The sequence below is a fragment of the Chelonoidis abingdonii genome, chromosome 7, assembly GCF_003597395.2.
Source record: "Chelonoidis abingdonii isolate Lonesome George chromosome 7, CheloAbing_2.0, whole genome shotgun sequence".
In the NCBI taxonomy this organism is placed as follows: domain Eukaryota; kingdom Metazoa; phylum Chordata; order Testudines; family Testudinidae; genus Chelonoidis; species Chelonoidis abingdonii.
Window position 1 is genome coordinate 31078534 of NC_133775.1, and position 15682 is coordinate 31094215.

General features: G+C 43.2%; 1 pseudogene; it reads left to right on the forward strand.

Moving 5' to 3' along the window:
- LOC116824169 (calcium-activated chloride channel regulator 1-like) overlaps nt 1–2313 on the forward strand; it is a 32140-nt pseudogene extending 29827 nt beyond the window's left edge.
- The last annotated feature ends 13369 nt before the right edge of the window (nt 2314–15682 follow it).

The window sequence follows — 15682 nt, forward strand, 5'->3', positions numbered from 1 at the left end:
CCTGTCTACTCTGCAACTATACGTAAGTCAGGGGACACAGTTACACCATGGACAGTCCAAGACTTTAATCCATTTATGGGGACACACCAAGGTCTCCGCTATAATACACATATTAAGTATGTTGTAGCCAGGTCCCATGACTCAATTGTGTACATCAGCACAAGCCAGAGAGGGGTTAAGATAGAAGTCTTACAGTCACACAGAGAGCAGTCTCAGATTAAAAACTTTACATACCCCTACAGCTCTTGTCAACCAGCTCACCAGAGAATAAACCAACAACTCCATTAAATCCCCAAAGCACTGGTCTAGGTTCTGCTATGTGGCAACTTTGCGCTACTCCTCCTGGTCATAACAACGGTATAGCTAGAGTAGCCAGCAATGGAAGAATAACCTCACTTAGGAGGATCCTGTGATGGTGTAGAGCTGGAATAGCACTCTTTTATTACCCCTTCCCCCAGCTCTGCAGAGATAGAAAAGAAGATGTGGGGCAGGAGGTAGAACTCAACTCAAACAAAGACCTGGAAAACCCACCAGCAGAACAGAACCAAACAGCCTTGAAATAACAACTGTGGAAGCCAGACACATTTGCAGCAACATCCCTGATATTCTAACTATGCTGGCAAATGGAGCAGGCATTTTCCTATCTCTTAGTCTATGCTTTTAGAGAGGGAATGCTGAACAGGATGCAGGGATATATCCCTGTACTGCTGTGTTTTTTAAATGTACTGTTTGATCTTATACTTGACTTGCATACTCACCAGAGACAATTGAAGGAAGTTGTGTAGATGGGCATGGGAGGGATAGGGGGAGCGGGTAGGGAGGGGAGGCATGGATGTGGGCAGGGCCGGATCCAGGCACCAGCAAAACAAGCAGGTGCTTGGGGTGGCACATTTCTAGGGGCAGCATTCTGGCACTGGCCATCATAGGTGCCGACTCCAGGGCATGGGGAAAAAGTGCCCCCGCTACCTCAGCTCGCCACCCCAGCTCACCTCCGCTCCACCTCCACCTGCTCCCCTGAGCATGCCACCGCTGCTCCACTTCTCCCCCCTCCCTCCCAGGCTTGCTGAACATGAAACAGCAGTTTCACGCAGCAAGTCTGGGAGGGAGGAGAAGCAGAGCAGCGGGGTACTCAGGGGAGGCAGCGGTGGTGGAGCGGAGGTGAGCTGGAGCGGGGAGTGGTTCCTCTACCCCCCGTTACTTCCTGTGCCCCCCCACCCTAGCTCATTTCCGCTCCGCCTGCTCCCCTGAACATGCCGCTGCTCCGCTTCTCCGTCCTCCCTCGCCTGAGAGGGAGGGGGGAGAAATGGAGCGGCAGCATACCTGGGGGAGCACACAGAGCAGAGGAGAGCTAGGGTGGGAGGTCATGGGGGGGCCCCCAGGAAGCAATGGGGGGGAATGCGGCACGCCCGAGGCTGAGGATTTGGGGAAGGGGTTTGGAAGGGGTGGAGTTGTGGCGGGGCCGGGGGCAGGGGGGCACGAAAAGAAAAAGGGTGGCGGCCAAAAATTTTTTTGCTTGGGGCAGCAAAAATCCTAGAGCTGGCCCTGGATGTGGGGCAGCTTAGTGGCAGTTTTCTGCACTGCCATGTGGAAGACTTATCTTGAAGTTTTGGGTTTGGTCTCCTGCTGCTCACTCAATTAAACTGTGAAACAGACAAGTTCTAACAGGATTCCTGTCCAGAGCTCTTCAGAGGAAGGATGGGAGTCAATTAAGCAGGCCCATCAATAGCGAAGGTGGGGAAAATGGTAGGGATGGTAATGGAGTATCATTGGAGTTCTGATAAAGATACAAAACTGTTCTACAAATCATGTACTATGCTTGCAGTTACAGATAGTGTAATAGGCATACTAACACACTCTTACTTGTATTCTTCTCTTTTTCCAGCTAACAGATACATAATAAAAATGAGAGAAAGTTTTCTGGACCTAAGAAACACCTTTGATGATGCTACTTCCATGAATATCTCTAGTCTGGCACCTAAACCTGCCGGCACCAAAGAATCATTTCAGTTTAAACCAGAAAATGTCACAACAGAAAATGACACCATAATCTATTTTGCAATACGTGCCATTGATAATGCCTCTCTGACCTCAGAAATGTCGAATATAGCACAAGCAGCTTTGTTTGTCCCTCCAAAGGAATCCTCGCCTGATGGTGCTCCTAATGATGATGTTATCAATGAAGGTATTAATGTTTTAACAATAGTGTTAATAGTAGCTGGGTCTGTAATAGCTGTATCAATAGCTGTAAGTGTAACTGTTTGCATTTTAAACAAGAAAAATAGAAGGGGAGGCCCTGAGCTCAGCATGTGCTAAAACTAATTGTAAAATGAAAGTTCAGTCGGACTCTATCTTGATTTGTTCTGTTTGTGATTTTTAAAATACTTAAGGAGAGACTTATATAATTTTGTAATACATTTGAAAATTAAGTCAATTGACTTTAAAATAGATGTACATTTATGTGTATTTCTGTTCTGCTTTCAATGAGTTTGCTATGTTACAGTACATGTACATAGACTAAATACTGAATTTAAAAGCATGTACTCAGTAGAGTAAGACATGAATATAAATTACAATCTAGATGTAGAATTTAATTCTAATCTTGCAAGAATTTTGCAATATTATTGTGCTTTCTTTTTTAAAAAGTAGCAAAAACTATGTCTTTCTATTTTTGTCTTCCAGTTGCTTAGCTCTCAGAAAAGGTGAGATTTAATAAGAAATTAGATAGATCTGTAATCTGTCATTTTCATACATACCTTCACATCCTCTCAGTTATGTTCAGTGAGTAGGAAACAAAGTATATACCTCTGATGGCCCAGATCTTGCAAATGCTTAAGTACATGCACAACTCTACTCATGGGAGGAGAGTTATGCAGGTGTTTAATTATTATCACAATCAGGGCCATACAGTATCCACAAATAAGCATATGGAAAACACTTTCTTCCTAATATAATCACCAATCACATGCGCAACATTTCAACTCTAAACTATTAACAAAAGAACAAAAGCAAAATAGTAGAAGAGAAGACAATACATGCCAAATTAGCATGAATGCCACCTATCACATCATATGTAGAAGCAATTGCCCGCAGCATCAAGGAGGAAAAGCTATTCAGCAGATGGCTTTTCACCCATCTTTCCTATATCCTGCAAGCCCAACATGCAACATCATGCTGTGTGATATGACCCTCCAAAAATGGGAAAGGATCATCCATTCTATGGGTAATGAAAACATCCATAGTTACATTAGATGGAGTGAAATTATTTTATAAGGGACATAAACCCTCATGCTTCAGGTTATCAGCTCATCACAAACAAGGGCTAGGGAGGAACTTTTCCATGGGTTAAATTATTCCATAATTGTCCATGTGACACACTGTGTACCCTTCTGTTCACCACTTTTACAAAACTATGATAAATCTTGTACAAACTATGCCTTGTGAGGTATAATTTGAAAACTGATAATTTGCAGATCATTATTGTTCTGGTAAAATATGTGTGGCAACACTGTATGTAAAGATATAAGATTCTAAGTATGATGTTACTAAGGGATAGTCCAAGCCTGGGAAAGCAGCCCAGACCAGTTCCTTAGAAACAAAAGGCAAACTGAAGCCTCAGCCAGGTGTCAATGCAATCAAATGGACTATCAACAGGGCAAGTGGCCATTCTTTGACAGGAAGAAGGGTGTGAGTAAGAACTTTACATCTTGGAAATGGAACAGTTGGGGGTTCCCATGTAAACAAACTGGCTTTACCTGAACCTCAGCCTAAGATGATTGTCAAAGAAGAGGAAAAGATATAAAAATGTGGAACAGAGCCCTAAAATAACCTCTCTGCCCTCATCTCTACTCATGGCATCAACAACATTTGAAAGATGAAAGAAGCATCACTGAACTGGGGGGAGGAGTCCTGGCTGAAGGAATCCAACCAGACTGCTGTAAGCATATAGTGAGAGAAACCTTTTGCTTTAAATTTACTTAGTTTGTTAACTTAGATATTAGTTTGCTTTTTACCTTTTATTTCTTTGTAACCAATTCTGACTTTTCTGCCTCATTACTTGTAATCACTTAAAATCTATCTTTCTGTAGTTAATAAGCTTGTTTTATCTAAACCAGTGTATGTCTGGATTGAAGTGGTTGAGAAACTTAATTTGAGATAGCAGGGTTTATGCATATAATTTTCCATTTATGAAATGATGGACTTTCTATAAGCTTGTACAGTACAGAAGGAAAAAGCTGAGCTGTATAAGATGCGCATTTCTGGGGACAAGTCTTGGATTGGGAATTCACTGGTGTCACTCTGCAATACAGTTCAGGAGTGCCTGGCTAGAAGCATGCATATAATTCAGCTGGGAGTGATTTTGCAGGCTAGAGGCTGTGTATAAACAGGCCAGAGTAGTTGTTCGTGCAGTGAAGCAGTGCAAAAGGCACCCTAATTGGAGAGCTAAGGAGACACAACTACTCAACCGTCTAGATTACACCTGGGGAAATGTCACAGTCCAGTATGGGGTTTCTTGCTGCTTCCACTGAAGTATACTTAGTAATATAGATGTATTGGCGAACATGGGTATGCCTACACTTAGATTTTGTATAAGTTAATTAACTGACAGCTCAAGGTAGTTACCACTTTTGGACTATGCTTGGAACCAGGGCTGGCTCTAGCAATTTCGCCACCCCAAGCATGGCGGCACGCCGCGGGGGGCGCTCTGCCGCTCGCCGGTCCCACGGCTCTGGTGGACCTCCCAAAGGCGTGACTGCGGATGCTCCACCGGAGCCACGGGACCAGTGGACCCTCCGTAGGCATGCTTGCGGGAGGTCCACCGGAGCTGCCTGCCGCCCTCCCAGCAACCAGCAGAGCGCCCCCGCAGCATGCCGCCCCAAGCACGCGCTTGGCACGCTGTGGCCTGGAGCCGGCCCTGCCTGGAACAAACATTTGGGGAATCTCCAGGTTAACTTTTACAAACATATTAACTGCAAATCACTAGTGAAAACAAGCCCTGTCTGAGAGAGGCATCTGGGTGTTTGATTGGTTAGTGCAATTTCTATATTTCCCAGATGGTTTTTTTAATGCCATGAAATGAAATTCAGAAATTGATTTTCTCTTAGTTGCTCTTCTACATGTAAAGGCAATATGACTCCCCAGTTTTGTTTTTCTGGTGCATGTTGGTGGTTTTCTTCATGTGTTTTGGGTATAGGTGAATGGGACACAAGAGGGTGATTAGCAGAGTGTAGTAAACAGTAGGCTTGGAGGTGCAATGTATTAGGCATAAAGATCAGTAAAACAGAACAAATCATGGGAATTGTGGATTGTGTTTTATTTTTTATTTGTCAATTAATATCTGCCCTAATGAGAAATGTTCCATGAACATGGGATTTCTCATCTGATGACCTGCCCAATCACATATATCTGAGCTGTTTCCTGATAGAAAAATTGGCCTGTGGGCCTAGGAGTGTTTGACTTGGTGATTAAACTGTCATCACTATCTGGAGATCTGTGTCTGAGACTGGTCCTTCATTCCTGACAATGCAAAAGCTAGGAGCTCTATAAAGAGAAAATGCCCTCAACCTAGGGAGGGAGCACTTAGTAGCACTCTGCAACAATCTCTCTGGTGGATTTGAGAGCAGCCCTGATGGTCCCTGGAGAGAGCCAGAACCACTCCTCTGTGTCTGAAAGAATAGTCGTCACATTCTGGAGAAAAGCTAGGAAGACCTCTTGTGGGGAGATATAAAGAGAAAAATTACAGTCACAAAGCAGCTTTCAAAGGTATTAACCTCATCAAGTGGCTAGGGTTGATAACCCTCCAGGAGAGTTCTGGAGTCTCCAGAAATCAAAGATTATGTAATGAGAGGAAACCTCCAGGAATGCATCCAACCAAAATTAGCAACCCTACAAGTGGCCCTAGTTTTACCTGCTTTCTACCTATTCAGTAGCACTTCATTTTGCCTGCTCATCCTACCTCTAAATTGGAGGGTACTACCAGCTCCTCATTCTCAGAAGTGTTTATATATTGGTAGGAACTATGTCACAGAGTCAGAGTAAACAATGGTGAAATTGTTCCTGTTAATATTTCCTAGCGTAACAAGAAAACATAGCAGTCCGCAGATGTACTGTGTCCATAAATATTGTTCCGCAGACATCCCTTCTCTAGTTCTCCAGTTAAGAGCTGCCTAGCAGTTTGATGCTTTGGTTACACTAAAATCTAGTGGATTTTCAAAATAGACACATAAAAGTTCTCCAGTTACGTTTCCAAAAATCACATAATATTTACCCAATAGACCAAAACAGCTCCTTCAATGATGCTCTGATCTCTCATATAAATACTTATTTAGTGGGACAATCAAAGATGATAGATTCAAGTTTTCATTCACTAGCAGTGATTGGCTCTTCTTTTTCTTCTCATTTATATTGCACAAATGCCTTGAGGACCCAACTGCAATTGGGACTTCATGTTCACACACATTGTAAGTGACAATCTTGGCTCAAAGAGCTTGGCTGATGTACTCCTGAAGGCTTCATCAGATGACATAATCTTTAATTAAAGCTTAATTAGTTTTTAATTCCTGGAAACTCCAGGACAACCCTGGAAGGTTGGCAACCCCAACTTCACCTCCAACACATCTCTAGGGGAGGCATCAATAATTTGGCTGCTTATGTTTCCTGAGTGCAATAGGAGAGGTTAACAGTGGACCTGATCCACTGATCCACTGACTTCAATGAGCTTTGGTTCAGGCTCAGTGTTGGCAGTGCTGTCCATTCCAAAGGACATGTGGGCTGGGACCATGACTACTCACCAGGACTGCCACCGCCTGTTAGCGGTGGTTAGCTGGAAGGGCAGCCTGTGGTGGAGTGAAAGATACATATTTTATATAGAGGTAGAAAGTGCTCCTAAGTATGCTCGTGCACACTCTTGTAATAATATTAATTAATTAATATTTAGCTCTTGTGTAATGCATTTCATCAGTAGATCTCAAAGCACTTTACAAAGGAGGTGTGATAGGGTGTAGCAGGAACTGAGGCCCCCTGCTGGAGGCCTCATGGTCCTACCACACCCTGCCGCAGGAAGGGGAACAGTAGAGGTGTTTCCTCCAAGCTGTCTAGAGAGGCTGTAGGGAGCCGCCAATCATAATCCATCAGGCTCATATAAAAATGAGCTGCTGGACAGAGCAGATCAGTTGTTGGCTAGAGCCAGAGGAGTAAGACTGGTGCTCCTGACTGGCTGCAGGGCTGGACAGTTCAATGCTGGCTAGAGACAGAAAAGCAAGGAAGGTACTAGGGCTGAGAAGGATACAGTCCAGGGAAACACAGCCTGTAGGTAAAGGGAAGCAGCAGGCTGATGCTAGATATAGGGCAGGGTTTCTCAAACAGGGGTTGCCGATTCTGTAAGGAAAGCCTATGGGGGCTGAGCCAGGTCGGGCCAGTGTGTTTACCTGTCCTGTCCGCAGGTGCAGCAGATTGTGGCTCCTACTGGCCGTGGATCACTGCTCCAGGCCAATGGGAGCTGCTGGAAGTGGTGCAGGCCAAGGGACTTACTGGCTGCCGCTTCCAGCAACTCGCATTGGCCTGGAGCAGCGATCCACAGCCAGTGGGAGCAGCGATCCACAGCCAGTGGGAGCTGGGATCAGCTGGACCTGCAGACGGGGCAGGTAAACACACTGGCCCGGGCCACCGGGGGCTTTCCCTACAGAAGCAGTGACCTCTGTTTGAGAAACCTTTATATAGGTTTTTCCCCCCTACAGCCACTAGGGAAGTGGCTTAAGCTCTGAGCCCAGAGAAGGAGCTAAAGTCCTGGAAGAGTTTCAGTAATTGTTGAACTTTGTTACCCCTGGAAGGGGTGGAACAGAACAGTAGAGAGGGGCTGAGCTGGGGCAACCAGTGGAGAATCTGCAGGGAAGAAGCCCTGGGGCACTGCTCCATTTCAGAGCAAGGACAATATTTGAGCAAGCCCAGAAGGGGCTGAGAGACACTTTGAAAGCTAGCCCAGGAGGGGCTATAACTGAGATACTGTGCCAGGCCCAGTTGGACAGATTGAGAACTGAACCCAGGAAAAGGGCTGCAGGCCAACACCAAAGAGGTACTGTGATAGGTCCTATGAGACTAGAATTGAGCCCAGGGTCTACTCTTGCTGCTTGTTCAGTTTTTGTATTTTTCTCAGTGGAGACAATGAAAACAGACTAGTCAGTTTTTAATTAAATTTACTTTCAGATTTTCATGCACAGCAATTCTCAAACTCTGGTCCCTAGACCACTGCTATTCTGCAGAGTGCTGGCTGGCAGTCTGTGAATTGGCAGCTGGTCACAAGGAGGTGGTTCTTCCTCTCATCTGTATCTGCTAAATTACATTGAAAGAAAGTACAAATACATAACTACTTTCTCAGTGTGACTCTTTTATGTAAGCAATTGCTGTAGTTGCCACAGGGATGTTATGTGATCATGGGTGGGGAGGGGAGGTAGAAATAGCAGGAGTTAGGGTCCACATTATAAAGAATGTGAGAACCCCTGTGCTAGTACGATGTTGGGGTTACAAACACTGCAGAACATTTTGTTTTTTAAATTGGTTTCCATTGAAATTAAACTGAATCTAAGGGTCTTAGCTTTTGTAAAAGCCTTGCGTCTCATGGCCTCCTGCTTGTCAGGTCATGCCCCTACTTCTCACACAGTCAGGGGCTGGAGTCAGAAAAAGGGCTGCTCATATTTATAAACATTTAAGTTATTTAAAAAGCCCTTGTACTATAAATATTTATAACTATTATTCAATGGATGTTGCTTTTATGTGCCAGATCCAATACGCACTGAAGTTAATGGAAGGATTCTGGAAGCACGCCCATTGACTTTAAGGGGTATTGGATTGTGACCTGTATACCTAAAAACAGGTCTTTTATATCTTTACATCTGTCATGCGCCCCTGAAAACTAAAAGGCATCTCTCCTCAGCAAGGTCCATAAAACAAATTTTGAGTTTATCAGCCAAGCAATTCTGGATGTCGAAAAGAAGTGAATGTTTGGGAAGTTTTCAAAATACCATAACTTTAAAATGCTTTAACTAATTTATCTTTTTTTATCAAACTTCCCAGAAAAACTCTGTCCTGGAATGAGAGAAGGAATGCAAAATTTCAGGAAGATCAGTTACTTCTCAGAGAAGTTAGGTGTTGGGGCGAGACGAGGTAACTGGAATACTGAGCTGATAATGAGGGGCTAGCTTCAATCTACAGCGATTGCTATCCAGAGATCGCAGTTGCTTTCAGCCCCCATTTTAACTGAGTTTTTAAATCTCAGTCTTTCAAACAATGGCACACAAAATTGGCTATTCAATCCATATGTAGAGATATAAGTGGTCTGGTCTGTGGAGGCAACGAGCAACCACAACTCCCACTTGATTAATGGCAGCTATAGGGACTGTACACCTGAAAGTAAGTCCATTTTTATCTAGGTGCTCAAGTTTGAGAACTTTGGCCTAACTGACTTTCAGAAAGTCTCAGGGTGACAGCACTAGGTACAGAACCCTGCTCCTCTCACTCTCCATACACTATAGTCTCTACAGGAGCGTGTGCCTCCTCTGAGGTTTGAAAAACAATCATGAACCAATGACACATTACGTTACTAAAAATATTTTCAACAAACTAGAGCTAAATCAACAGTAGAAAAAGCGTTTGAAAGCAGTATTCAATCCGCAAAGATATAAACTTGCTAAAATAAAAGGTAAAGCATGGTAAATTGCAGTCAAGCAGAGCAAGTACTTACACAATAGCTTTCACGTCCTGTCTTGATCAATAACTGTTTTGCACAATGGCAACTTTGTAAAAGTTTTATTTTGGGGGGGGAGGGGGTTGTTTTCCCATCCCCTTCCTAGAATCCCACTATTGAAAGGACATAAGAAGACTGAGTTGATTGTTTCGGATACTTCCTCTTCTAGGAATTTGCTTCCTATCCTAATGCATTAGATTGACCATAGGCAAAGGGAAGGCAAAACAGTTTTATCAAGCTTAGCCAGTAATTACTGCTGCTGTGGGTGGGTAAGCACCTTAAGGGCAATATGTTTACAAAGTTATGTTTCAACTAAAAAAAATTATTTATTGTTAATGCAACATCACATCCTATAAAGACCAACACTAGACTAATCTGTATGAACAAGTTGGCTGCCGACACGGGCACCTTCCTGAGCCTAGGTTGACCAGATAGCAAGTAGGAAAAATTAGGATGGGGGATAATAGTTGCCTATATCAGACAAAAAGCCCCAAATAGCAGGACTATCCCTATAAAATTGAGACATCTGGTCACTCAACCGGAGTTGTGCAGTGCAGGTGCCAATCGTGGGAACAAGTTGAGACCAGTCATCACAGCACAGACTGTGGGTCAGGCCTGGGCAGTGCCTGTGGTGGTGGCCCTGGAGGCCGCTGTTGGGCCTGGTGGCTGGGCTTCGGTCCATGCTCAGCGGCCACTCACAGCCCGGTTCCTGCTCCTGAACTGGGCCCTAAGTTTGTCCCTGCATCCCGGGGCTGTCGTTGGCAGAGGAGGGGGGTGGCTAGGGGATTGGTGGCAATGGGGTGATTTTTTTGCTTATATTGTGCATTTTGCTTCAACTGTTAAACATGTAGGACAAAATGGCTGAATGTTACATATCACACAGAGCAAAAATTTATCAGGCTCATATAGTCTTGTTGAAGTAGAAGTAAATTTACACCTGTAAAACAGAGCTCTGTTTTGTACAGTACATACCAGATCTACTATGAAACTTCCCTGTCATGTACTTAAAATATGATTTTACAGCTGCATTGATAGCTGTGATGTTATGGTTGTATAGATAAATCCAATATAGTAGAAAACATCTTTGTATTTCATGAACAGGATTCAGAAGTGGTCTCTTTTGTAAGGTGAATATTCCCAGTCTCTTTAATCTCTCCTAATATGGAAGCTGTTTCATATCCTTAATAAGTTTTGTTGCCCTTCTTTGTTCTTTGTCCAATTCTATTATCTTTGTTTGAGATGGGGCAACGCGAACTACATGCAGTGTTCAAGGTGTTGGTGTACCATGGATTTATATAGTATGTAGCGTGGTGGTCACCCGCTCCAGCCCAGAAAGGATTAAAGCCAGCCCTGGGAGTGGGCTGAGGCAGGGAAGGAAAGCCTGGGCTGATTGGAGAAGGCAGTAAAAGCTGGGGCCACTTCCCAATCAGGCCCAGCTGGCCCCTATAAGAGGCTGTGAGCCATGGCCCAGTCAGTCTCCCTCTGCTTGTAGAGGGTGAAGGTTCTGGCTGCAGGGACTTAAACAAGACATCTAGATTGGGAACGAGGCTGGGGAAGGGCCAAAGGAGCTGAGATCTCTGGCCTGGAAAGCCCCAGGCTGCAGGCCTGACTATAGGCGGAATAGGTACAGGGTTGCAACATGGCAGCCCATGGGTAGGCAGAGGCAGCAGGTCCGAACCCCTTTGTCTGTGATGAGTGGCTTACACTGCAGCCTGCCCCAGTAAATGGGGGCTAGATGGAGACTGGGCAGTAGCCAAGACTGAAGTGAAGTGGAGATAGTGGGTGGGGGTTCCTCTGGGAGGGGAGACCCAGAACTGGGGGGGTACTGCCAGGGGGCAGCTCGAAGTTAAAGGGACACTGAGGTCCTGGCAGGGACATGGGGGCCAGTGGTAAGGCGGTTCCCTGGCCTTCAGAGGGCACTCCGGAAGCTGGATGAGCTAAATCCTGACAGAGACTAGCAGGAGGTGCCGCAGTGGTGAGTCCTGCATCACTTACAAGTGGCTTTATAATATTTTCTGAGTTATTATCATTCTTTTTCCTAATGGTTCCTAACATTCTGTTCATTTTTTTTTTATTTCTGCTGCCCATTGAACAGATGTTTCCAGTAAATTAGCCACAATAAGGCCAAGATCTCTGTCTTGAGTGGTAACAGCTAAGTTAGATCCCATCATTTTGTAAGTAGGGCTGGGATTGTCTTTCAATGTCCATTACTTTGCATTTATCAACACTGAATTTCATTTGCCATTTTGTTGCCCAGTCAAGCAATTTTGTAAGATCCCTTTGTAACTTTTTGTGGTCAGCTTTATAACTTTTGCAGTCAACTATACTGGTATTGTCTGCACACTTTGCCATCTCTCTGTTTTACTTCTTTTTCCAGATCACTTATGAATATGTTGAGCAGCCCTAGTCCGGTACAGATCCATGGAAGACCCCACTATTTACCTCTCTACACTGTGAAAACTGACCATTATTTCCTACCCTTTGGTTCCTATCTTGTAACAGTTACTGATCCAGGAGAGGACCTTCTTTCTTATCCCATGACTGCCTGCTTTGCTTAAGAGCCTTTGGTGAGGGACCTTTTCAAAGGCTGTCTGAAAGTCCAAATCCACTGTATCCACCCCAACATACACTTGATCTTGTCAGAAATTCCATCTAGTAGAGGGAACTGGGTGCACCATTATGGGAAGAAAGCCAGTGGGCCTAAATATCCTTTCATTTACACTGGTGTAATTTCTCTGACTTCATTGGAATTACTGCTGAAATATACTCAGAGCAAGAGGAAAATCAGGACTATACATTATTATGAAGACAAATTTCTTAATATGTATTTTTCTCTTTTTCAGTATCGGATGTTATTTTTAAAGGTAAACTGGAAGGTCTTATCTGGGGCAAAATGTGCTTTTAGGACAGATAGATATCTAGTAATTTTTATTTTTTTTTCTGATAGATTGAAAGTACTGGTGAAAGCACTGAGAGCTATAAGTAGATCAGTAAGACAGTGACCACTGATAGCACAATGGGAAAAGATACTGTCTTTGGTGGTTCAGCAGTATGCCATGTTACAACAAAGATCACTCTCCTTGGTCCCAGTGGGGAAAAAACTACACCAACAAAGATTTTGAGGCTGATAATGTTGCAGGTAGCTTGTCTTCAAATGCCAGGAATTGCTAAAGAAGAAATTAACTTATCTCCTTTGTCATTTGATCATAACCAACATGTGACACATGAATTATTAAAATTGTATTCACATATGGAATCATTGAACAGAGTGACGACGACTCTTCCACATTGTAATTTCATGACCTTTATTTTACTCACTGAGCTGAGGAATTGGTATCTTTAGATTTAAAAGACTCACTTTAAAGCTTAAACCCATTTTATTTTAATTTCCTTTACAGTAGAATTTACCTCCATATCCCGCAACCCTCACTGCTATCCGGAGGGTCCATTTTCTTCCTTTTTAGTTTTCTGTCTGATGTGTAGCAACAAAAGGATTTTAAAAGATTTGATAAAATTTACAAAGCCAATTTAAAATAAATGTTGTAGATAAAAATACTTCTTTCATTCCAAACGTTCTGCGATGGCAGAAATGTGGCAGCTAGGAATGGTCTCAAAGTTTTGACTCCAGGTCCAGCCAGCTGATTCACAGGGGCGGCTCTGTTTTTTGCTGCCCCAAGCATGGCAGTCAGGTGGCTTTCGGTGGTTGTTCCTAGTGTTCCTCAGTGAGGTTAGCTGTTGCTTCAGAAATGACATGGAGCTTCTTGCTTCTGCAGTGTGTGGCAGTTCAGGGCCGGCACTTCCATTAAGCAACCCTAGGCGCACAAAATGCTGCCCCCTGAATTCTGCCTGGGGTGCCAGAAACGCTGGCACCACTCCTGTGGCAGTTGAATCATCTTCAGCAATTTCTGAAAGCACAAATTATGTGTGAGGCACTCAGGAAAAGTAAGGATTTTAATGAGAATGGTACTCTTGACTTGCCATCTGTTATATGCAATTTATTCAAGTACTTCTACTGCTGAATCACACACACTTGGCTTTTTGACATCTGCACTGGTTTTAATGGTGTATAGCCAGGGGAACAAATGTGCTGTGGGCTGTCTTTTGCTGATGTGCAAGGCCTTAAAGGACAGGCTGTAAATAGGGTTTTATTGTGTTCGTAGTTCACATCAAGCAGTGACCTGCCAACAGCGATGTGCAGCCAATAATTAACACTGGTCTGACTTTGGCTCACTTGACTTTAATAATATAGTTGTATGATCATCCATGCTGGGAAGCAATCAGCTCAAGGGATGAAAATCCCTTGACTTTCCCATGCTGAGAAATCAGCATGAAATTCAGTATCCCTCAGGGTGATGAGCAAGATTTCTAGTTTCTGATTGCATTCTCTTGGTCACTTTATAAAGAGCCTGGGCAAAATTACTCTCTGATTTTTGTACAGCACCGAAGTCAATGGAGTTGCATGAGATTTAAGTCAGAGCAGAATTTTCCCTTGTCATTGCCTTTGAGTTTCCTTGTAACAAATGAAGAACTAACTAATGCAGTAATTTCTTTCTGCTAATTCTGTGTATGTCTAGGGTTTGACATTATCAGGAATGATGGTGCCTATTCCAGGTATTCTTTCTCTGAAAATGGCAGATACAACTTGAAAGTACATGTTCAACAAGCTAACAAAACTGTCAGACCACACCCCACATTGCCATGGAGTCATTCTACCTATATATCCGCTTATAAAGAAAATGGTAAAATGGAGTATTGCGGGGTTAGGCATGTAACAAATGCTATTGTGGATATATTGAAATAAATAACTGCATCACATTCTCTCAAACAGTGTTAAAGGGCATTAAAGCATTGACATCCTTGCAAGAGATCTTCATAAATATAAGATCTGCCCAGCTGGATGATACTAGTTTTGGATGCATTTCAGAAATTGTTTTAACTAAATTTTGCCCTTTCAACACAGCAGAAAAAATGGGGTAGTTAAATTAGTGTTTAATTTAGATTTTATACCATTATTTCCTAGAAAACTGCTTTTGTGATGTGGCTGGAACCTTAGAAGGAATACATATTATATGGATATATATTTTGCCTGTGAAAAAAGCAGATGCTGGAAGTTCTCCTGTCTCTACATGTGTAACGTGCCATGTACCCCAATGGCACTGAAGAATCATAATCAATCATCTTACATTCAGAATTGTTACAAAGGTTTAGCAAATATCAAACCCTTATCATTTTATACTAAGTCTCAAGTACTTCATATGGGAAGCAAGTCTAAGTGGGAAAAACAATAGAAGACAGCTGGCAGTTTTTCATAGTTTACTGTTGTGCCCTTAATAATGTCTCTATCTCACTACATAGTAAAGATAGGAAGTATGGCAAGAGATCACCTGGCTTACCCAGGAGATCTTCAATGATCTAAAAATCAAAAAAAGAGTCCTAAAAAAGTGGAAACTAGGTCGACTTACAAAGGACAACTATAAACAAATAACACAGGTATGTAGGGACAAAAATTAGAAAGGCCAAGGTACAAAATGAGATCAAACTATCTAGAGACATAAAAGGCAACAAGAAAACACTCTACAAACACATTAGAAGCAAGAGGAAGACCAAGGACAGGGTAGGCCTGTTACTCAATGTGGGGGGGCGGGGGGAGAGAGGGGGAATAATAACAGAAGATGTGGAAATGGCAGAGGTGCTTAATGATTTCTTTGTTTTGGTTTTCACCAAGAAGATTGGCAGCGATTGGACATCTAACGTAGTGAATGCCAGTGAAAATGAGGTAGATCAGAAGAGGCTAAAATAGTGAAAGAACAAGTTAAAAATTACTTGGACAAATTAGATGTCTTCAAGTCACCAGAGCCTGATGAAATGCATCCTAGAATACTCAAGGAGCTGACTGAGGAGATATCTGAGCCATTAGCGATTATCTTTGAGAAGTAATGGAAGAAG